Raw genomic sequence first — 25,588 nt, 5'->3', positions numbered from 1 at the left:
AGTTCCTTAGGGTTTTATACATACTGTAAAATGTTTTCCTGGCCTGCATCATATGGTAATACAGTTCCATGTGATTCCATTGTTTATGGGAGAAATGCACTTTAACTACTGTTCATTAATTTGTATCAAGCAAGAGGGAATTCTAAGAGGCCACTGAGGTTTTCTTGTAGCAGCAGCCATGCCCAAGTGAAGGGGCCTATGGTTGTTATACATACTCACCGGTGGTGTGTTTGTATCTCTCTCTCTTTGTGGCTTGTCTTGTATGCAGGTTGGACAAGGCTTTGGGCACACCATTGAGGAACCTGTAAGATGCACAATCTAGGCGCCGGAAGCTGTTGAAGACTGGGGGGGCGGTGGGTGAGAGGGGCACTTAGTGATCTTAAATGGGAAGTTTTTTAAAACTATTTACTACCACAACATAGGTTCACTTGGAGGACATTTCTAGCTTAGCCAATTCCCTTTTGGTGCTTGAATTAACATTTCCTGATTGGTCCTAACCTATCCCATGGCTGATAATTGTATATTAACCCTAGTGAGAATAACTGTGATCATACCATAAATAATTTGAGGGGACCTATATAAGGCGATGCAGCATTTAGGAACTGCCTCTATCCCTTAATGGCACGAGCTGCAATCCTGGAGTACATTTTCTATTACCCATCCTTCGATCCAAGTTGCATTTGAATATGGACAGGGATGAGCTTTATTTTACTTGAATGGATACTCTGTTCTGGAACAGTGGTAGGCTGTGTGATATATATCCATCTCTCCACAACATTCAGTTTAGATACCTGGACTGAGTATTTCTGATGCCATTTGACTTGCTGAGGGTTCAGTAGGTCCATCTGTATTTGGTCAGAGGATGCCTTGTGTCAAAGGAAAAAACTTCAAAGACCAATTCACGTAAGGTTCAGCAAGGCACCCTTTATTAACTTGCAGCAAGGAGAATGAAGCATGCAGGCAGAATGATTTGTCTGGACATTAATAATTAGTATAGTATTTTTATACAGTTCTTTCCATGTTACACAGAAATGTTACTTCTATTGCTGACGTAGTTAGACACAGCTTTCTGTATTGTTCTACAGAAAATGTTACTAGAATAATTGCTGGCTAGTTGAGAATAACTGTTGATTTGCAAAACATTTGAGAAAAACAACCTGGCCTTGGGGCTTATTTTAGCCCACCACAAACTTTCTGTTCTTCAATTGTGCAGTTATAATATGTGTGTTACATTTTGCCTAGATTCAAGGTACATTTCTAGCTTAGGTAAAAATAATGCCGACTACGGTTTATACTTTCAAGCATCCCTTGTGCTCCTTATCAAAGCTTCTAACAACTGTGTATTTTCTCATGGCATAAGCAGAAAATCAATAACTCTTTGTTAATTCTGATGACACTAGTAGAAATGAAACACTTCTGGTTATTTACTGACATTAGCAGAAAATAGAATGCTTCTTGTTAAGTTTCTAATAGCTGTGCAGATTCATGCAGTGTGAACAGAATAAATGTATTAACCCTTTTAAACCTCGAATGCTTAATGCATATTACTAATACATATTTTTCTAACATTTCCCCCCTTTTAATACTTTTATTCTACTTTCAGAATAAGTGTAAACAGTTTTATTTTCTTCCCCTAAGCTCTTCCTACTCAGGATTTCCAGTTAAGAGAGTCATTCAGTTTAAACTTATGAAAGCATTTTCAATTTTTCAACAATTCTTCAAGTTCAGCACCTTGGTATAAGGTTTCTGAAACTGACATGTCTATAAAGTCTTTAATCAGTCTTTTCATGCAGGGGATGCAGCAGCACACACATACCACCAGCAGAATCATTCCTACACAGATGGCAATCAGGATGTTCATTAGGATACTGCCCCACCCCCAAACAATCTCTGGAAAAAGTCCGTCAATGGATTTGGTCCTGGCTTGGTCATAGCCGACACCTGCTGAATTACCTCAAGGTGATTGTCTATCTCGTGTTTGTGGTCAGGAATATACGAACAGCACTCCTCCTGGATTAAAGCACAAGTACCTCCTCTCACCGCTAGGGTGAAGTCAAGAGCCATGCGGTTTTGAAGCACTACAGTTCTCATGGCAGTCAGTTCATCAGTCACCAATTCTAGAGTGGAAAAGGTTGCATTGCTCATTATTTCGAAGTTTAGACTGTTTTCTCAGTTCCCAGATTGATTTTGCTGCTCCATATGCTGGCAATACACCTGCCCACAAGATGATGGTATCACCCAAGTCCATATGTGACCGTCTATTTTTCCCTAGGTTCACAACATGATGTTTTTTTCAGCCCGCATTGATTTGCCCCACTGGGTTGACAGGTTTCTTGATTTCTCGTCGAACATTCTGAATTTTCCCCTGAAGTAAAACTGCTGTGTGTCGTATGGCCGGAACCAGGTACCCCAAATAACTGCCGGACCAATTCTCAGGTAACCACTTATATGCTTTCTTATCACATACAAACTAGCAATCTTCTACTTTGGTAGTAACTTTACTGTGTCCTGGCTCTGGATGAAACATTTTTTTGTCAACTATAATTGGTTGTTTGTAGAGGTCAGCATTATGTTTTACTTCATCAGTTGTCCTATGCATCAGTTCAAAAAATGAATCCTAGCTTGTGTTGCAATAGGAACCTGTGTTGTCAGTTTTATTGTAGCATCTATAGGGAACAGTCACATTGCAATTGCTCCAACCCACCTGAACTGTATCATTTTTGTAAAAACACACAGTCCCCTTCTGTCGAACAGACAAGTGCAATGCTACTTTATCTTGTGATGTGACATCTGATGTATCCTAGACTAAATTTTCCCAGGTCTTGTTGGCTCCTAGGAGGACTGAAGTTAACAATAACCCCCCGTATGCTGTTGGCAAAGCTGTGCAAATCCAGCAATTCAAAACATTGAAGGTCTCAGCATACACATATTTGATTGCCTGGTAAGTGTTGAAGTTTGGGTGCCACTCTATGTGCAACTCTCCACGCTTATTCAGTTCAGTTTGTGTGGCTGGGAAAAGGAATGGCCACAACAAAAATATTATTGTCACTAGTACAGTCAACAGGATGATTATGCAATACTTCTGAGGAAACTGTTGTTATGCATTCCTATTTTCTCCGACTCTTCCGAATAGGTACATCTGGATCTTACTGGATCCTGTCATCTTTATTTCAGACATGTGTTCTTACTCTCTGCCCTAATAGGACCTTCAGCACCGATGGTTTCTTCACTGGGGTTGAGACGGATCAGTCCTATTGATCTGACCCCCCTTTGTAGCCAGACTTTGTGCTGAGGGCCCCGATGGAGAGGTTAGATTTTTGTCCAGTTCAAAGTTTTTAAGTAGTTTGCAATGCATCAGGTGGATCCACGAAGCTCGCTCTGCTATCTTGACTGCAGTGGGTGTCGAAAGAAGCACCTGGTATGGACCTTCCCACCTTGGTTATGACCTATTCTTCTTCTTTATATTCTTCACCCACACCCACTCCCCGGGAATCACTGCCACTTCCGATGTTTCGGTTTGTTCTTGATCTGAAACAGAATTTGACTGCAACAGATGTTTAGAATTCATGACTTTCTTCATATATTCAGCTAGTGTAAAATCAGCTTCCTGGTCTGAGGACATGAGAAGTTTCCATTGGGGTGTATAATAAGCCCTTCCAAATAGTTTTTCAAAAGGAGTCCATCCTTTTGCAGTCGGAACAGTTCTCATGCTCAACAGCGCCAGGGGCAAAACAATACAGCCAATTCTTTCCTGTCTCAGCTATTAACTTTCTTAATTTGTTTTTCAATATACCATTATGTCTCTCAACTAGCCCTGCAGATTGCGGATGGTATGCACAATGATTTTTTAAAGAAATATCAAAATGCTTACTTAACTGTTGTATGGTTTGGTTTACAAAGTGTGTACCATTGTCACTGTAGATCCTTTCCGGAATGCCGAATCTAGGGATGATTTCTTTGACAAGTACTTTTGCTACCGTGGCTGCATCTGGATTTTTGGTCGGAAAGGCTTCCACCCATCTGGAAAACATATCTACAATGACAAGACAATACTTTTTATTTTCACATTTGTTCAATTCTATGAAATCCATACAAATAGTATGAAACGGATATGGTGGTGTAGGGAAACTCCCTTGCTTGGGCTTTAACGCCCCTTGTGCATGATGTTTGTTGCAAATTTGACATGTCAAACAGAATTTATTTTAGAGTAGTTTGTAAATCCATACGTTGTGAACACCTGGTTCACCAGCTGTACCATCCCCCCTGTTGAGACATGGTACTGCCCATGGCTCAACAAAGCTGCATATCTAAACAAATAAGATGGTAGTATCGGTTTCCCTTCTTTAGAGATGTACAGCCCCTTTTCGAGAATTGCTCCTTGTTTTACCCATCTTTGTTTTTCAGCTTGCGTAGTGAGTGTCTGCATTGTTATCATTTCTAAGTCTAAAATCTCAGAGGGTTGTAGTTCCTCATTTAAAATAAATACTTCAGAAGCTGCTTGTTTTGCAGCTGTATCAGCTCTTGCATTACCTTTTGAAATCCTACTTTTTGCTTGGTGTGAGCTGTGCATTTACAAATGGCTATTTTCTGAGGTAACTGAATAGATTCTAAAAGATCTAAAATAAACTGTGCATGATTTATAGGTTTGCCAGTAGATGTTATCATTCCTCGGTTTTTCCACTGTTGCGCAAAAACATGTACAGTAGAAAAAGCGTACTGGCTGTCAGTAAAAATGTTTACACATTTACCCTTTGCTAAGGTACATGCCCGTGTCAAGGCAATCAATTCTGCTGCCTGTGCAGATAAGTTGTGTGGTAAAGGTTTTACTTCTATAATCTCAGTGTCAGAAACTACTGCATATCCTACTAGGTTCTGTCCTGCAGGACCCCTTTTGCACGAACCATCCACGTAATATGTCACCTCGGCATCATCCAAGGGGACATCCATGAGATCATTTCTAGGTAGTGTCTTACCTGCAGGCAGCGGTGTGGTGTGCCATCTGCAGGGGTCGGGAGCAGAGTAGAAGGGTTCAAAGTCGTGCATCGCTCAATTGTGAGGTTGGCTCAACAATATAGTCATACAGGAAAGATGCCTAGCAGGGGAAAGATATGCCACCTTTTCTTGCAGTAAAATAATCGCGACTGCATGAGGCACTCTCAGTGAGAGGGTGGAATAAGACTACTGAGGCCGAAGCCTGTACTGCCATTGCAGCTGCAACTACTGCTTGTACACAGTGGGTTAAGGGCCGTGCCACTGGTTCTAGTTGTGATGAATAGTAAGCAATGGGGCGTTGGTTATCCCCATGCTGTTGTGTTAACACTGATGTCATATAACCTTGCTTACAATCTACAGTTTGGAAAAAATGTTTATGGTAGTTTGGTAATCCTAGAACTAATGAGGATGCTATTAACTGCTTCAGTTTGCAGAAAGCGGATTCTGCTTCTGGTGTCCATTGTAACACATCCTGTGCTGCCATAGGCTTCTTATATATGACGTTAGTCAGAGGTGCAGATTCCAATGCATAGTTTGGAATCCAGCTCCGGCAAAAATTAGTTGTACCCAGGAAGGACATCATTTCCTTCTTGGTAGTGGGTTTTGCTGCTTGCAATATTGCTACTTTTCTGTCCTCATCTAATGTTCTGCCTTCCTTGGATATTACATATCCCAGGTATTTGACTTGTTTTTTCCAAAGCTGCAGTTTATTTTTATTTACCTTATGTGCTTTAGTGGCTAAGAATTGTAATAGCGCTATGGTATCTTCTTTACAATCTTGCTGGGTGGGGGCCGCCAGTAAGATGTCATCGACATAAAGTAAAATCTGACTGCCTCTTGGTGGGGTGAATCCTGCCAAGTTGCTTGCCATTTCTTGTGAAAATATTGTTGGACTTTCACAATACCCCTGTGGTAGTCACGTATATGTATACCTTTTCCCCTGAAATGTGAATGCAAACCAATACTGGCTGTCAGGGTGTATCGGTATCGAAAAGAATGCATTGCTGATGTCTACCACAGAAAAATACTTCTGTTGAGGTTTCAGGGTGTGTGGGTCTGGCACCGTAGGTGCCCTTGGTATTACTGTATCATTTACAGCTTGTAAATCTTGGACCATACACCATTCTCCATTTGCTTTTTTAACTGGAAATAAGTGTGTATTACATGGTGAATTGGGAGATTCTAACAGTATTCCCCCCTTTAAGTAAGGCTGCTGTAATAGGCTTTATTCCTGCCTCTGCATCTTTACTTAAGGGAATACTGTCTTTTCTGTGGTCTAAATGCTGACTTTGGCATGATAGTAACTGGTCCCGCTGTACGAATAAGTCCTACATCTGACTTTCCTGTTGACCAGAGAGTCTCTGGTATATTTTGTAAGGCATTCTCTTCCTCCTTTAATAGGACTGCTAATCAGCTGTCCTTGCTAGACTGCAAGTGCACGGCTGGGTGGGTCTGAGTTATCCAATTCAACTTCTGTATTTGTATTCCCTGTTCTGACAGTTCTAATTCTGTCTGTTTCTCCCATCTCGTGACTTTTTCTCCTAGGTCTGCCCATTCTATAGTTTTGTTCTTGGTTAAGCTAACATGTGGTAATCGATTAGATTTATAAAGTGTAAAGAACTCCTGGGGCAATGAACAGCTGGCTAAACTGTTCCCTTCTGTGTCCCAGTACAGGTTGTGTCCCAGTACAGGTTATGTAGTATCAGTTTGTTTGCATGATTTTTAAACATTCTTGCTCATATTCCTTGTCAGGTCCTGGTGTGTTATAATAATACAGGGTACAGTACAACAGGTGTTGCTTATCGATGTCAAGGGAAGGGAACTTGCTGATGGCTACATTCATTAATTCTTCGGTCACAGTCCCTGGACCAGTCGTAACCAAGTCCTGGCTGTACCAATAAAACATTTCACCCTCCAATTGCACTGCAAAGGTATTATCAATTTGTCGCTGTGCTTCCATACCCTGCATGGTTGGGACTACTGCTATAACAAATAGTTGCATGAGGTCTCTGCCCAAGAGGTTTACTGGGCATTTTGCAGAAACAACAATTTTGCTTTTCTGAGTCAATCCTGAAACTGGATCAGTTATTGCAATATTACGGGGGAGGGGCTCCCGATACAGCTGTCCATTAGCTGCTTTTACCAGTATGTAATCAGGTGACTCCATGTTTTCTGGCAGTTTGGAGGGATGTATCGGGGTTCGTGATGCCCCTGAGTCACACAAGAATTTGACTTCGCTCCCTTCTACCAAGAGTGTAACTTCTGGTTTCGTGTCTGCTAAATAAAGCTCCAAGCTCAATAAAGCTAGGTCTAATATTTCATTTTCTTCATTGTCACTAACTTCTTGCACTTCCTCTCTCTTCTGTCACATCCTCTACTCCCTCTATCACATTCTCATTTGTCCTGTCTTCTCTATCCCCTTCTAGTGATTCCTGACTACCATATAGTCAGTCCTCACCCTCCTTGTCTTCCGTGGTTGTCGTCTTGTTTTTCTTGCAATCCCTTGCCAAGTGTCCCTTTTTACTGCATTTAAAACCTTTTCCCCTTTTCTTCCGCCCTTCAAAGTCCTCTGATCGTTGATCAGATTGTTTATTTCCCTGTGCGTTTTTCTTGCCCTTTTTCCCGGACTGTACTACATAAACTTCTTCTCCATCTTCTACAGAAAATACTTGAGCTTTCTTTTTCTTTTTGCTATTAAAATGCCTTTTGGCATGCCTAGCATATTCAAGTAATGACTGTAACCTGCTTGTACGATGGTCTACCATGTGTTTTGTAATAAAACTGCTTATAGGTGCAATACTGCCCTTTAAAAATGCATTCTTTAACTGCTGTTCATATGGGGAATCTTGTGTTTGATCTTCAGGAACCTGCATTCCACAGTGGTTATTAAAACATTCTAATAGTCTGGCATAATATTTGATTGCCTGGTAAGTGTTGAAGTTTGGGTGCCACTCTATGTGCAACTCTCCATGCTTATTCAGTTCAGTGTCACTACTTCCGAATAGGTACATCTGGATCTTACTGGATCCTGTCATCTTTATTTCAGACATGTTTTTACAGTCTGCCCTAATAGGCTTCAGCATTTCTTCAGAGATGAGACGGATCAGTCCTATTGATCTGACCCCTTTGTAGCCAGACTTTGTGCTGAGGGCTATGGACAGGTAAGATTTTGTCCAGTTCAAAGTTTTAACTAGTTTGCCAATGTCATGGATCCATGAAGCTCGCTCTGCTATCTTGACTGCAGTGGGTGTCAAAAGAAGCACCTGGTATGGACCTTCCCACCTTGGTTATGACCAATTCTTCTTCTTTATATTCTTCACCCACACCCAATTCCCGGGAATCACTGCCACTTCCGATGTTTTGGTTTGTTCTTTATCTGAAACAGAATTTGACTGAAACAGATATTTAGAATTCATGACTTTCTTCATATATTCAGCTAGTGTAAAATCAGCTTCCTGGTCTGAGAACATGAGAAGTTTCCATTGGGGTGTATAATAAGCCCTTCCAAATAGCCTTTCAAAAGGAGTCCATCCTTTTGCAGTCGGAACAGTTCTCATGCTCAACAGTGCCAGGGGAAAAACAATACAGCCAATTATTTCCTGTCTCAGCTATTAACTTTCTTTGTTTTTCAATATACCATTATGTCTCTCAACTAGCCCTGCAGATTGCAGATGGTATGCACAATGATTTTTTAAAGAAATATCAAAATGCTTACTTAACTGTTGTATGGTTTGGTTTACAAAGTGTGTACCATTGTCACTGTAGATCCTTTCCGGAATGCCGAATCTAGGGATGATTTCTTTGACAAGTACTTTTGCTTCCATGGCTGCATCTGGATTTCATTTGTTCAATTCTATGAAATCCATACAAATAGTATGAAACGGATATGGTGGTGTAGGACACCCCTTGTGCATGATGTTTGGTGAACACCTGGTTCACCAGCTGTACCATCCCTCCTGTTGAGACATGGTACTGCCCATGGCTCAACAAAGCTGCATATCTAAACAAATAAGATGGTAGTATCGGTTTCCCTTCTTTAGAGATGTATAGCCCCTTCGAGTGTCTGCCTTGTTTTACCCATCTTTGTTTTTCAGCTGTGTGAGTGAGTGTCTGCATTGTTTTTAACATTTCTAAGTCTAAAATCTCAGAGGGTTGTAGTTCCTCATTTAAAAGAAATACTTCAGAAGCTGCTTGTTTTGCAGCTGTATCAGCTCTTGCATTACCTTTTGAAATCCTACTTTTTGCTTGGTGTGAGCTGTGCATTTACAAATGGCTATTTTCTGAGGTAACTGAATAGATTCTAAAAGATCTAAAATAAACTGTGCATGATTTATAGGTTTGCCAGTAGTTGTTATCATTCCAGATAAGTTGTGTGGTAAAGGTTTTGCTTCTATAATCTCAGTGTCAGAAACTACTGCATATCCTAATAGGTTCTGTCCTGCAGGACCGGGACATCCATGAGATCTTTTCTAGGTAGTGTCTTACCTGCAGGCAGCGGTGTGGTGTGCCATATGCAGGGGTCGGGAGCAGAGTAGAAGGGTTCAACAATTGTCATGTGAGGTTGGCTCAACAATATAGTCATACAGGAAAGATGCCTAAAGATATGCCACCTTTTCTTGCAGTAAAATAATCGCGACTGCATGAGGCACTCTGTGAGAGGGTGGAAGAAGACTACTGAGGCCGAAGCCTGTACTGCCATTGCAGCTGCAACTACTGCTTGTACACAGTGGGGTAAGGGCTGTGCCACTGGTTCTAGTTGTGAGGAATAGTAAGCAATGGGGCGTTGGTTATCCCCATGCTCTTGTGTTAACACTGATGTCATATAACCTTGCTTACAATCTACAGTTTGGAAAAAACATTTATGGTAGTTTGGTAATCCTAGAACTAATGAGGATGCTATTAACTGCTTCAGTTTGCAGAAAGCGGATTCTGCTTCTGGTGTCCATTGTAACAAATCCTGTGCTGCCATAGGCTTCTTATATATGAGGTTAGTCAGAGGTGCAGATTCCAAAGCATAGTTTGGAATCCAGCTCCGGCAAAAATTAGTTGTACCCAGGAAGGACATCATTTCCTTCTTGGTAGTGGTTTTGCTGCTTGCAATATTGCTACTTTTCTGTCCTCATCTAATGTTCTGCCTTCCTTGGATATTACATATCCCAGGTATTTGACTTGTTTTTTCCAAAGCTGCAGTTTATTTTTATTTACCTTATGTCCTTCAGTGGCTAAGAATTGTAATAGCGCTATGGTATCTTCTCTACAATCTTGCTGGAGTAAGATGTCATCGACATAAAGTAAAATCTGACTGCCTCTTGGTGGGGTGAATCCTGCCAAGTTGCTTGCCATTTCTTGTGAAGATATTGTTGACTGGCTGTCAGGGTGTATCGGTATCAAAAAGAATGCATTGCTGATGTCTACCACAGAAAAATACTTCTGTTGAGGTTTCAGGGTGTGTGGGTCTGGCACCGTAGGTGCCCTTGGTATTATTGCATCATTTACAGCTTGTAAATCTTGGACCATACGCCATTCTCCATTTGCTTTTTTAACTGGAAATAAGGGTGTATTACATGGTGAATCGGGAGATTCTTCCAGTATTCCCCCTTTAAGTAAGGCTGCTATAATAGGCTTTATTCCTGCCTCTGCATCTTTTCTTAAGGGTACTGTCTTTTCTGTGGTCTAAATGCTGACTTTGGCGTGATCGTTACTGGTCCCGCTGTACGAATAAGTCCTACATCTGACTTTCCTCTTGACCAGAGAGTTTCTGGTATATTCTATAAGGCATTCTCTTCCTCCTTTAATAGGAGTGCTAATCAGCTGTCCTTGCTAGACTGCAAGTGCACGGCTGGGTGGGTCTGAGTTATCCAATTCAACTTCTGCATTTGTATTCCCTGTTCTGACAGTTCTAATTCTGTTTGTTTCTCCCATCTTGTGACTTTCTCCTAAATCTGCCCATTCTATATTTTTGTTCTTGGTTAAGCTAACATGTGGTAATCGATTAGATTTATAAAGTGTAAAGAACTCCTGGGGCAATGAACAGCTGGCTACACTGTTCCCTTCTGTGTCCCAGTACAGGTTATGTAATATCAATCTGTTTGCATGATTTTTAAACAATTCTTGCTCATATTCCTTATCAGGTCCTGGTGTGTTACAATAATACAGGGTACAGTGCAACAGGTGTTGCTTATCGATGTCAAGGGAGGGGACCTTGCTGATGGCTACATTCATTAATTCTTCGGTCACAGTCCCTGGACCAGTCGTAACCAAGTCCTGGCTGTACAATAAAACATTTCACCCTCCGATTGCACTGCAAAGGTATCAATTTGTCGCTGTGCTTCCATACCCTGCATGGTTGGGACTACTGCTATACCAAATAGTTGCATGAGGTCTCTGCCCAAGAGGTTTACTGGGCATTTTGCAGAAACAACAATTTTGCTTTTCTGAGTCAATCCTGAAACTGGATCAGTTATTGCAATATTACGGGAGAGGGGCTCCCGATACAGCTGTCCATTAGCTGCTTTTACCAGTATGTAATCAGGTGACTCCATGTTTTCTGGCAGTTTGCAGGGATGTATCAGGCTTCGTGATGCCCCTGAGTCGCACAAGAATTTGACTTCCCTCCCTTCTACCAAGAGTGTAACTTCTGGTTTCGTGTCTGCTAAATAAAGCTAGGTCTAATATTTCATTTTCTTCATTGTCACTAACTTCTTGCACTTCCTCTCTCATCTGTCACATCCTCTACTCCCTCTATCACATTCTCATTTGTCCTGTCTTCTCTATCCCCTTCTAGTGATTCCTGACTACCATATAGTCAGTCCTCACCCTCCTTGTCTTCCGTGATTGTCGTCTTGTTTTTCTTGCAATCCCTTGCCAAGTGTCCCTTTTTACTGCATTTAAAACCTTCTCCCCTTTTCTTCCGCCCTTCAAAGTCCTCTGATCGTTGATTAGATTGCTTGTTTCCCTGTGCGTTTTTCTGTGCGTTTTTCTTGCCCTTTTTCCTGGACTTTACTACATAAACTTCTGCTCCATCTTCTACAGAAAGTACTTGAGCTTTCTTTTTCTTTTTTCTATTAAAATGCCTACTTATTCTGTTTCTCCTGATCTATGACAAGACATTAATCTTTTCTTTCCCTGACTTGTAAGCAAAAATACAGTCTTGACAATACAAATCTAGTCCCTGATCTAAAACGGAAAACAGAGAAAAGTAGATTCACCTTACCTGAGCCTACATGATTGATCACCTGATTCGCGGAGACCCATCCTTCAGTCGCAGATCAGAAAGTGGCTGGCCTCTTTTGAACAATTCAGTCGGAGGGCTTTTCAAATAAGAAGAACCGATTTGGTTTCTTCCCCGTACGGTTTCAACCACCTGGCCCATCTGATCCGAGGTGACGAGAGGGTTCCGGTCTGAAGGACCAGTCTGTCAAAGGAAAAAACTTCAAAGACCAATTCACGTAAGGTACAGCAAGGAGACAAAGCATGCCAGCAGAATGATTTGTCTGGACATTAATAATTAGTATGGTATTTTTATACAGTTCTTTCCATGTTGCACAGAAATGTTACTTCTGTTGCTGACGTAGTTAGACACAGCTTTCTGTATTGTTCTACAGAAAATGTTACTAGACTAATTGCTGACTAGTTGAGAATAACTGCTGATTTGCAAAACATTTGAGAAAAACAACCTGGCCTTGGGGCTTATTTTAGCCCACCACAAACTTTCTATTCTTCAATTGTGCAGTTATAATATGTGTTGCACTTTGCCTAGATTCAAGGTACATTTCTAGCTTGGGTACAAATAATGCTGACTACGGTTTATACTTTCAAGCATCCATTGTGCTCCTTATCAAAGCTTCTAACAGCTGTGTATTTTCTCATGGCATAAGCAGAAAATCAACTCTAAGTCTCATGACACTAGTAGAAATGAAACACTTGTTATTTGCTGACATTAGCAGAAAATAGAATGCCTCTTGTTAAGTTTCTAATAGCTGTGCATATTGATGCAGTGTGAACAGAATAAATGTATTAACCCTTTTAAACCTTGAATGCTTAATGCATATTACTAATACATATTTTTCTAACACCTTGTATGCCAGACAAGTCAGCTCTAAGCACTCTGTAGGATACTGAGTATAGTGCTAAATCTTTGAGGTGGTCCATGCAAGACCTATTGTTTAGGACTTTTATCCTTTTAGTTAGGTATCTCTCTGGGTATTCCAATTGTTGCATGGCTCTGGACAGATTCATGCCAAAGTGGGCATTAATCAAAATGACCTAATGAGGGCTTTGTAAAGGGCGGGGGGGACAGTAACCTCTTTAGATCTAGTCACAATCAGTTTATAAGCTATGCAATACAGAAAGACTTTCTTATGGCTCTGGGCACAAGTTGGTTAGGTCACTGTACACACAAGTTCCCAAATGCCAAACAACTGGGTCACTTCTCAGGGGACATTGTCAATTTGGCAGTTCCCTGGAGCAGATGACTTCCCAAAGGATACGATAATGTATTTTTTGGAGTTTAGTTTCAGTTCTTGATTCTGGCATCAGTTATTGTTTGGGGCAAACCTTCCTGCATAATGGTCAAGTCATTTGGGGTTTCATTAACTGTGTTCCTAGGTTGCAGTCATCTCAAACTTAGTTGGCCAAAGCCCTTTGGTATTTATATTTACTTTTTTTTTTTACCTTCATCCATTGCTTTGGTGACCAGAGTAAAGTTTAAAATTTGCCTGTGATTCTGAGCCTTTCACATTTTCTCACGATTCTTGCCCTAAGAGGTTGAGAGATCAGAGCAATATGTTTGACAGTCCCTAATTGTCATATTTTTGGTCTGTTCCTCATGTGCGATTTTCTGGCAAATTTATGAGGACTGCAAAACTTGAATAATGATAGATACTTGAGTTTCAGACACACTGAGCCATTTGCCAAACAAACAGTACTGTCTTGCAATGAAAACAGACTTAGCATGAGCAGTAAACTTCTCTGCTCTTTGAACTCGCATTCATTGAAATAGCAGGAAAACCCACATTCATTCTGCATCTGGCCAGTGTAGGACTAAGCTTACCTCTGGGCTATTTTCAAACCATAGGCTCCTTACACATTTTTAGGGCCATGCATACATGTATGCATTTTTTGATTCACCTTCCTGATTGTATTAAATTATATTCCTTGTATAATGCAGCACCACTTGTTAGGATGTGTTTTAAATTTGTAGTTTCAAACAGTCTTCTAGTAAGCAATGAAACAAAATCTATGCATCAGTAATGACAAAAAAATTTCAACCATAAAAGGGTCTCAAACGTCTGTCATTACAACCTACCAATATCCGTTGTGTCTTTCGGCTTTTCCCGGTTAGGGGTCGCCACAGCGGAACTACGGTCCGCTAACGATTGGCAATAGATTTTTACATGCCGAGCTGCTGGCCCTGACGCACAACCTTCAATGAAGGTACGCCCATTCACGCACATCTCCACACAGAAGACAGTCTAGCTGAGAATCGAACAGGACAACACCTTGCTGTGAGGCGACACCGCTACTGCAGCACCACCATCGCAGTACCAACCTACCAATATCAGTTTGTTTCTTTTGGCTTTTCCCGGTTAGGGGTCGCCACAGCGGAACTCCGGTCCACTAATGATTGGCAGTAGAGTTTTACATGCTGGCTTGCTGTGTCTAACGCACAACCTTCAACGAAGGAGCGCCCATTCACGCATGTCACCACACAAGACGCTCTGAGAATTGAACGGGCAGCGTCTGACTGTGAGGCGACAATACTACCGCAGCACCCCAACCTACCAATATCAGTAAATATGCAAAATCTCTACAGAAGTAAGTCATCTAAATAATTCCATATTAAAGGAATCTTTATCTAATGAAGAGGTTGTGGCTAGCAAACAATTTTATATTTCATTGTTTCATCTACAAATAATGCCTGTTGCCACTGAAGAATAAATTGCCTGTTACATTAAAAAATGATAAGCTAGTAATTTTCCAATGAGGAATGGATGGCAAACTGATAACAGGTTCATAGTTACTAAGTAACTCCTCCAAAGTTGAACATTTCTAGGATTGCAGCATCCACAACACAGTACAGTATCAGTGATCGATCTGCATACTGTGGGAGTAGAACCCACAGCCTTCATCAAAAGCAAGTATACTACATACAATGCAAGTAATTTAGCATAAGCATCACTAAACTTCTCTTCCCCTGAAGCTCTCAGCACCTTGTAAAATCCACTTGACACAACTTTAATCTCTCAACTTTGCAACACAAGAAATCTGAAAAAGCCAAAATTTATTTGGGGGAAAAGGCCCAAAACCAGAGACACATTTTATATATCGCTTGTATAATCTTGTGTTAGCATATGTTTCCTGAAAGATAGGAAGACAAACTTAAAGGGCTACCATTATTTAGTGAATTCAGCTCTCACTGATTTGCCAGAAAACCACATATTTTAAGAGGAGCAGACCAAAAGTATAAGCCAAATATTCTGTGAAAATCAGGACAGTTGAAAGCTATGGATTCAACTCCCTGAATCACAGTTGGTGGTATGAGTAGAGAATTCAGGCTCTTGCTTTGTACCTAAGGTACAGGGTTTGAGCCTGAGTAACATTAACCACCAGGTATACCTAACTGGGACATATTTTCACACCCGCACCCATGCAGGCAGATATAGACACCCACACACTAACTGGCAGATGCAGCACTGGGCAGCAGCTCCTGTGTGCATCATAAAATAAAAGAACAAACAACTCCTGTGTGCAGCGGCAGCATAACTCCTGTGTCCAGTATAAAAAAAAAAAACCAGACAACTGTGTGCAGCGGTTGCATAACAACTCCTGTGTGCAGCATAAAATAAAAGAACAAAATAGTCCTGTGTGCAGAGGCAGCATAATGACTCCTGTGTGCAACATACAAATGACTCCTGTATTCAGTGAGTCACCTAAGAAGAAAGCATCATACTTCATGATGTAATAACCCTGATTGCAAATGTGTTCTTACTGCAGTGTATCAAATCAACTCGGGAGAGAGATGAGATTTCATACAAATGTCCATTACAAATGACCTCATGCGGCTAAACCACAACAAATTATTCAATGATAACTATTTTTAACAAACAAGAAAACAAAGCAATAAACAAATATCAATGGAGAAAACTTGCAGCTAATTTTATTATAGATAATAATTTTACCAAGATCATGTCTGTTCAATAAAATGTACCACTGACAAATATACCCCTAATTCTTAATATTAAAAGTAAATAAATTCTCTGATTAAACAAAAAAAAAAAAAATCAAAAAAGAATACAAAGCAACTAAATAAAAGCAACTTCTTGAGTCATTTCACCAGAAAGTGTCTTTCAGAACATCATTATGAAAACGGATGGAAGATTATGAACGGACAATTACATAGGATGCAACAAGCCACAGAACTGACAATGATGTGTAGCCAAAATCACTGTTCCTTTAACTCTGTCCCATGACTTACTAATGAAACAAGCCATTTCATTCCTGTTTACTGCTTGCATTAAAAATGGTATCCCACTTCTAACAAAACATATTAATATTCAAGAAACGCTTATTTTAAACTGCAGTTGCCAGATAAGCTACAACACTTCTGATTGCCTGACTTCAGTCATTAGCTATGGACACAACAGTGACACTGAAGAATCGATGTGGCCAATCTATTTGTCCATGCATCGAGATATAACTTTAAGGACATCAGCACAAAAAAAATTAATCAGCATCCCATGTCTGCTCTTCAGGAACCGGAGCTCTATTACACAATCTGCTTATCTGTTTTTTTTTTTTTTTTTTATGTACTGACAACTTCATGTCAGGATGAGTACAGGCAGTATTCAACACATCCTCCTAGCATAGAAAGGATGGGAGACGAATTAGGTATATCCTATTGTAACACATACTGATATATTCTTAGTTCAGGAGAACATCTATTTTTTCCATAAAAATACATCATTCATCCTGGTAGTACTCTGATTAAAAGAAAATCCCTCCCAAGAAGGATAAGGGTTAAAGTTTTCCTTATCAGATAGTTGAGCTTGGGTTCAGAAGGAGAAAAAGCCCGGTCTCTGTCAAAATCAGGATCATCAGACCCAGTTTCCTTAGTAATAATTTTACAGGGAATGTCTTTGTGTACTAGAATTTACGGTCTGTAATGCCTGTCTAGCCTAGGTAAGGAACTAATTTTTTTGACGGTAATAACTTCATCAGACCATGTTAACTTTTTGTTTTTAATTAATAGGAGTTCCAGCAGAAGAGGACTGACTCAAAGGAAGTGCATATGCTCAGTCTAATTGTCTTTTGACTCTTATCCTAAGAAGTCTAGCTTTATTGGCCTGAATTCACTACATCAAGATTTAAAAAGTTTAAAAAAAAGTCATGGGCATTCAGAAGCAATGGCAGGAGGCATAAGGTATTACACAGTGAAGTCTTTTGCTTGCTTGACTCATTCTTGCAGTTTTTATTATGCAAGCACAAACACACACACACACCTAAAGTGTATTCGCCGACTTAAATCTGCACACACCTTTCTACCTTCTTCTGGTGCAGCAGCTCTGCATAAAGAAATCCTTCTGCCCGAACGGCAGTTCATAAAGGAATCTGCAGCTCAGCTCTGCAGTTGAATAAAGAAATCCGCGTCTCAGCTCTGCGGTTGAAGAGAATACACTGCCCGAACTGCATGGTGCATAACACAGTAAGTAAATCCTCCTGCGACAAATGAACCCTGTACCTCCCAGCATTTCAAACAGGCACACGGCATGCTGATGTCATTGCGCATCTGATGATGAGTTATTCGGGATGGTTGAGAGGTCGCAAGTGCTGCAGAAGTGGGGGGGTGCCCCTCCTCCCTTGCTCTATGGTTCCGGCACCCATGATACACAATTTAATACACACGAGCGGTCTTCTGTCTTAGCTGTTATTTCTTCATATGCATAGTCAGTACTGGTGAAGGTTACCACTGAGCAGGAGATTGGCTGCTTGCAATGTCAGCACTTTTTGCTTAGCATTGTGTTACACTTCCTTAATTGAATATACAGATCTTGTCTTGTGTTGATTGAGTCTCACTGGTTAATATAGTTTAAAAAACTGAATAAATATCAATCCATTGGGCTGTCTATACTCCTGAAGCATTTCCAATTTAGGAAATTGGCAGACTAATATGAATGGATTGCCACTTGTATACCATGTTTGTGCTCTGGGTACTTTAAATGTGCAGTGCTAAGACCAATGAAGAAATAAATTAATATGGACAGCAGGGCATAGGCAGAGCTTTACCCATAATCAACTTTCAAATTCCATGTAGCAGTACATGGGAAGTGGAATTTAGCCAATACATTGCTGACATTTCCTTTTCTGTTTTAGATTGTCATTTTACTTCAGCCTTGACACCCAGGAGGACAGTGCCAGAACTAAGATGGATAGAAAGGATATCCGTCTTCACAACCTCATCAGAATAGCAGTATTATGCTCATTCAGAGGACAGTGTTTTATATACACCCTCCATTCTTGTGGACTAGAACAAACAAGCGTATGGGTTCAGAGAGAATACCTTTCCAACCTGAGAGTTTTTTTAGTATTAAAGGTAATTTAGTTCATACTGTGGTTTGGAAAAAAAATATTTGTATGCAGAAAATTTAAATATTTGAAATGGATCTCATGTATACACAAAACATTATGGCTGGCTGGTAGTTCTAATAACATTTCTGAAACATATGAGACTGTCAAGCCATTTTTTTGGCTGTTTGCTGTTCCATTCTTGATCCTCTTTATATGCTCTTTAGTTTGTAATTAACATCTGCAAGCTAAATGTGCCAACATGCTTGAAATTTACATATGGAGGTTTTCCCTCTGTGGGCCTCTGAGAAGGGGCTATGCCCAACTGGATTATCCCATTACACAAAAGTAAGTTAATGTGATGGTGCACAAACATTTTTAGATTTTTATGGATGATGGCAAAAAATATAGGCTACTTCATTCCAGTTTGCTTTAGTTATATGCTTGGCTAATGTTTTTATTACTACTAGGTATACAACATGAGACTTTTCAGATTAACGCATTCCTGCATATTGTCATAGTACAGGCTGTAAAATCTGTAGAACTTGCACCAAAGAAGTACATGCTGATCAAAGACTGCAGTCTCCTCACAATCCTCACTGCTGAGTTAATATGAGGGACAATTTGCCTTAAGAGCATATAGCAAATGTGCAGTAATTCCTCAGGTTATGACCAACTATCCCCAAATAAACTCTAGAATGAGCAACTGCAAATCAATGACTTCCCAGGATTTAATCCAGTTTGTTGTCATCCCAGTCCTCTCAACAGTAAATGAAAACTTACCAATGTAATTTTGCATATAACAACACACAAAATATATTCCCCATGAGGGACTATTGATATTTTTGCACCAATGTTCCTTTTCTACTGAAACTTTATTTATTTATTTATTTATTTTTTTTTTTTTTTTTACGGTTAGTCCCACTGATACATATCCCTTTTCAGCAGAGACCCGGGAGAAAAAGCTCCACGATGCCACTAGCTAGACCATTCTAGCATGGAATGCAATTAGTATTCACTGTTAAATAATCCCATTGGACTATAATAGTAGCATTAAAAAATCAGTCTTAGTAAGCTGAATACCAAAAATTGTCACCAAATTCAGAGATTACCTTTATATACTCATTAAACCAGCTACAAAATGTTGAAATTAATAAAACTCTACTTAATGGAAAGTTAAGCAATGCACTTTGAAATATTAAATATAGAGTTAAATATGTACACCTGCAGAAGTTACAGTTTAAGCAGACAGGCGATATTCATCAAATGTGTTTTGGTCCTAACCATTGGCTGAAACATTTGCTGCATTCTATCTGCCTCTGACTTTGAAAAGCATTTAGCAGTTGCTGCTGTTGGAGTAAATACCAGATGGGATCTTTGGCAGTGAGACCTATGTTTACACTTCAAGGTGATGTTTACTGCTGCTAGACACTTGCTTTATAAGAGCCACACAGTTTTGTGTTTTGACTTGATTCAGAGTTTGAATGAAAACTGTTTCCACATTGTTGCTCAACACTGCAGGAAGCAAAATCCATTTATGCTAGTTACTGAAAAACTACACCAATGTGGGTGTCTGGCAACAGTTTAATAGAAAAGTTTTTAATGCAACTTCACATTTTTTACTGAAAAGATAATGATGGTATATACAGCATTTCTTTTCCCATCTGAAAAAAAAATAATCTGTTTCGTTGAGTAGAGCTTTTGAAAGTTTCATAATTTTGTTGCAACTTTAAGACAGCCAAAAGCTTTATATAGCCTATCACATATTTCCGCACATTTTTAGACACAAACGAGATTATAATGAATAACCTGAGTCTTCAAATGTGCATTTCAAGTTATGCTGCCTATTCCGTCATCTTGACAGACCAGTTTGTATTTGCATTGTTAGTACCAGCCTATGCTGGACTGTTGTACTATAGGACTAATGCAAAATTCCATCTGCGAAGCTTGCCATTTTGCCAACCCATTCTGTATTGCATCTTTGATATTATGAACTGTAATTAGAGTGAATTTTCTACAAGACGGATGAATCTTTTGCACAGCCCAAACATTCTTTTGCCACTGCACCATGTGATTCTTCCCATTGCAAGTTGTTTTGAAGATAACAAAACAACTTGCATCTTCCAGTCTGTGATTTGCAACATTTGCCTGCATGATAAATTCTTGGCTATAATCAAGACAAGCTAGTACAGGAGGATGCACTAAAGTACTACTTGAGCTTTTGAAATGCCTGCTTATAACCCAGTGACTGTCCTAGTGAAGAAATTTAGTAAGTAGTAGCTATGCTACTATAATGAGGGACAAACTTTCTGTAGTGTCTCACTTTTCTCAGAAATGTACCTGCCTACTTTTTTGGGAGAAATGGAGAGGTTGTGCCTGTATAGCTTCTATGATGGCATGCTGTGGTTAAAATTTGCCACCGTCTAACCTAACATTAACACAGTTTTTTTTTTGCCTCCATGATTCCCTACCCTTTTTTGTATGTTCTGCAGCTCCATACGTTGTTGAACAAGTTCCTGCTGATACTGACTCTGGACATTGTCTAACCAATCACATAGATAACTGCTGGTGCCAGGATTTACTGTACCAGCCACTGGATAGTTGATACTCTATTTCTCAGGACCTTAAAACAGCAGACAGTGTAACAAAAGGGGACCTCTCCTTTTCTATGGACATCAGTTGTACCTGTATTAACCATTAGTAGTATTGGGGTACTTAATCCTGCACAGCTGCTCCAAAGCTACATCTACCCTGGTGAAAGGGTAAACATCTGACTCTGATAATTTACCTTCCCATACTCTGCACAGAATCTTGTATTCCCATCCTTATTGGCACCAGCACTAGTCGTAGCCCAGGGTTCACTGGATTGCTGGCTTTACCCTTTAACATCTCCTGCAGATCCTCCCCATGGTTGACTTGATTGCTCATGTACCCTTTAAACTTGTGCTCACATGCTGCTGCACCAGTTTAGTACATCCTGGCTTGGTGAACATCTCCCCAAATTCGTGTAGTACTGCTGAGCTTTCCCAAACCTGAGAAGGGTGGTGGTTACTGTGGCAGCACTGCCTCAGTCTGCTTCAGTGGGTTCTACCACAAGATCTGCCTGATTCTTCCTGCAGTCCATTGCAAATTCTGAGTACCAATGCACCTCTGCCATGGATGTTTCTTCTTCTTCCCATGAAATGGCACTCCTAAGCTGTTACAACTTATCCTGCCAAAGGGGAATAAGCAGCTTTTGTCCAAGAGTATATTCTAAGGATATAGCTGACCCGTTTTTGTTTCTGCCACATACTACTGAGCCAAGTTAATGAGTTTTGCAAGCATATCTCTGCAATTCAGCATATAAGTTGTAATGCACTCCTCTAGGGTATCACATTCACTGCTTTAACCTATCATTACTTAAATCGTGGGGCATCCTCACCCTGTGGCAATGTATAGTGAAAAAACTATGGATTCTTGAGGCACCTCTCTGTATGCAAATGTAAGCAGGAAATGGGACAAGGTACAGGTCTCACTGCTGCTTAATCTGCTCCATGGTTGTCCTCAGCATTAGCTTTAAAGTAGTTGCTACTATGACAAACCATTTGTTCATGGATGAGAGAGGCTGATATTAACTGATGTTCTTCATCTCACATTGCTGCAGTCCTTACATATGGGTAGTCCGCTGTCCTCGGTCGGCCCGAATACCAAAGGCTGACGTCGGTCAAGGCGCTTAAAACTGACATCAGGACGTCAGGGTACAAAAGCGCATGACCGACGTCATATCCTCAGTCTTTTTTGCCGCATGGTCCGATGCAGAAGCAGCGGTGCCGCTCGCGTTCTGAAATTTTTCGAGTTCGGAGTTTCAGACCGAATCCAAGTTGGCTAAGTACAATATTTTGTTTTTCTTGCCTCAGTGTATTACCGGATGTCAGAAAAAGTGAATAATTGTATTTCTTGTGGGAAACAGATACCGCATAGGGATTATCATTCTTTGTGCATTCCTTGCTTGGGGCCTGAGCACGACGTAGTTGGGTGTCGCTTTTGTGCTAGGTTTAATAAGCACTATTGCGAAGGTTAGATTGTGCTAGGCTGGTCTTGAAGCGGTGCAATTATAATATGCCGTCGGATACTCCGCCGCGAAGCGCAAAGACAAAGCGGTTAAACCCAGGCAAGATGAGTCGTCCGTTCTGGACGCCGGTTCTTTAGAGGCTTCAGTGGAACCAGTGGTTCCGATGGAGGCTTCTCTGGAGTCTCAGGGGGAGTCTTTGATTTTGCAGGATGTGGCCCCTCACGAGGCAGGTCAGGCTGAAGGGGCTTCTTAGGTTTCTGTACTCCCCTCCCTTCCCAGGGTGGTTAGACCCTCTCCTTCTGTTTCCAAGGCTTCTTCCAGGGGCAGGCCAGGTTTTGCTTCTGTTGGTGTCAGTCCTAGTTCAGCAGGGTCTGTGCCTAAAGAAGCACATGCTTAAAATGGCCGAAGATTTGATTACTCTGATTAGAGGTTCTTTCCTGATAAGAGGCCTAGGGTGGAGCCAGAGTTGGAAAGTTTTGAACAGGCTGGATGTTTCAGAGTCTTCTGAAGACTTGCAGGAGTACACTCCTTATTCTGATTCTGATGCAGAAGATTCCACTCCTTCTGCTTCTCCTCCAGAGGATTTTTCTTTTTCAGAGACTCTTCATTCTATGAGGGAAGATTTTAAGTGGGAAGGTCAGGACTTCTCTGATTCACGGAAAAGGCTTAGAGAGTTTTTGTTTTTACCTCAACATAGGCCCTTAGCTATACCCTCTGTTCTGGATGTTGTGCAAGATGTATTTTCAGAGGCTTCACTTAATCCTGATTCTCTGCCTCCTGCGCCTGTTAAACCGGATAGGTATTACAGGGTGCCTGAGGCTCATAAATATCTCTATAAGAGTCCTAGGGCGGACCCAGAAACTGTTAGTCAGGGACCTAAGGGTGTCAAGGCCTCTGTTGTAAAGAATCCGGTCCCTCTAGATAAAGAGGCCAGAGCTTTGGATAGATGGGGAAAGAAGGTCTATACATCTTCTACCTTAGCTATGAGGGCTTTGAATTGCCAGTTTCATATGTTGAAATATCAAAATTTTCTTCTTTCACAATTGAAATCTAAGGTGGATGCTCTGGCAGAAGGCATTGACTGTAAAGAATTACAAGATTTGGTGCATGTCTCTGAACAGGTGGGTAAGCATTCTTTACAGTGTGGTTTTGATGCTTTGCAGGCCTCTTCTAGGGTGGCTGCCACTGGTTCAGTTCTTCGCAGGCACGCCTGGCTTAAGGATCAGAATTTATCTGACCATGTTAAGACAAGGATTTTGGATGCTCCTTTGCAGTCTGAAGTGTTGTTTGGTCCACCTGTGGAGTCAGTCTTGAAGAAATTGGAAGACAAGGCTAAGTCTATGCAGACTGTTAAAGATTTTTTGCAAGTTCAGCCTCCAAGTTTAGTAGAAATTGGCCTGCTAAGGGGTGATCCTTCTTCTGATTCTCAGTCTAGGGGTAGATCTAGACGTGGTAGGGGCAGAGCTCAGAGTTCCTTCAGACCTAGAACATGGAGTTCACCTGCACAGTCTTCGAGTGAGGGCAGGGGCCAGTCCTTTCATAAACAGGCCCAATGACCTACTTTTTCAGCTGCCAGATCCTTCTTGCCTGGCAGCACCTTTGGGAGGACGGTTGGCACTCTTCAAGGAAAATTTGATTTTGATTACCCAAGACAAATGGGTATTGGATATCATACACCAAGGTTACAAGTTTTATTTCCATACCTTACCTCCTTTCAAAGGCATGCCAGACGTTCCTCCTCAGCAAAGACTAGAGGCTCACAAACAGATTTCTCTACTACTTCAAATAGGAGCTATACAACCGGTCCCTCTGCCAGAAGTGGGCCTCGGATTTTATTCTCGCCTGTTTCTAGTACCAAAGAAAGGGAACACGTGGAGACCAATTTTGGATTTATCTATCCTCAACACATATCTGGACATTCCCAAGTTCAAAATGTTGACGTTACAACAGCTTTTACCTCTGCTGGGCAAAGATCACTGGATGGTGACTCTGGATCTCAAGGAGGCTTACCTTCATGTTCCTATCAGGCCCTGTTGCAGGAAGTATCTGCATTTTCGGGCTGGGACTTTTCATTATCAGTTCTCTGCATTGCCCTTTGGCTTATCTACTGCGCCCAGAGTGTTCACAAAGGTTCTGGCTCCAGTGGTAGCTTTCTTCAGGCTAAGAGGAATACAAATCTATCCTTACTTGGACGATTGCCTGATTCTGGCTCAAGGAAAGGACGAACTTCTTCATCATTTACAGTATGTGATGGCAGTGTTAAGATGCCTAGGGTATTCTGTGAACGAAATAAAGTCCAGTCTAGTACCCTCTCAGGACATGTGCTTTCTGGGTGTGAGACTGAATACAGCATCCCAGATGGCCTTTTGACCCCGGACAAACAAAAGAATCTTTCTCTTTACTTCCACCACTTGTCTCAGTCCAGGCTGACTGCAAGGACAGTCCTTCAAGCCTTGGGGTTCATGGCATCTTGTATTCTGGTACTTCCCAATGCCAAACTGCATATGAGGAAGCTACAATGGTATCTCAAAATGTATGAACACTGCCAAGATATGGATACTGTCATTCAGATAATACCTTGCATTCAAAAGGAATTTTTGTGGTGGGCTCAGGAATGTCACCTAAACAAGGGACTCTGTGTGACCCGACCAGAGGTGAGTCAGATTCTAACGACAGATGCCTCAGACAAAGCTTGGGGAGCTCATCTAAATGGAAAATGGGTACAAGACACGTGGCCTGCCAGACTTCAACATTTACATATCAACTTGAAGGAGATGTTAGCAGTCCAATTTGCATTGATAGCTTTCAAGGATTTACTTCTTCCAGGGCAGGTGTTGATTCAAACAGACAACACAACTGTCATGTGGTACATCAACAAGCAAGGGGGGACACATTCATATCCTCTATGCAGACAAGCAATGATTCTGTGGGAAACTGCTCTCAGTTTACAGCTAAATCTTCAGGCAAGGTTTCTGCCAGGAG

The 25,588-nt window shown here is 40.9% G+C and overlaps 1 protein-coding gene across 3 annotated transcripts in view; it reads left to right on the top strand.

Annotated features, from left to right (window-relative positions):
* Positions 1-25,588, top strand: part of LOC122804416 — a 419,051-nt gene that overhangs the window by 272,707 nt on the left and 120,756 nt on the right. Inside the window, exon 5 of one of the 3 annotated variants that reach the window (XR_006365219.1) lies at positions 18,364-18,583. The exons of the other annotated variants lie outside the window; for them this stretch is intronic. The gene's annotated coding sequence lies outside the window, so the exon portion shown is untranslated. The remainder of the gene's footprint in view (positions 1-18,363; positions 18,584-25,588) is intronic. 3 annotated transcript variants of the gene reach the window in all.

This window comes from Protopterus annectens, chromosome 1.part1, assembly GCF_019279795.1.
Source record: "Protopterus annectens isolate FY-2018-M chromosome 1.part1, PAN1.0, whole genome shotgun sequence".
NCBI classification, from domain to species: Eukaryota; Metazoa; Chordata; order Ceratodontiformes; family Protopteridae; genus Protopterus; species Protopterus annectens.
The sequence above is the reverse complement of the archived record's forward strand: the minus strand, read 5'-3'. Positions and strand labels throughout refer to the sequence as shown.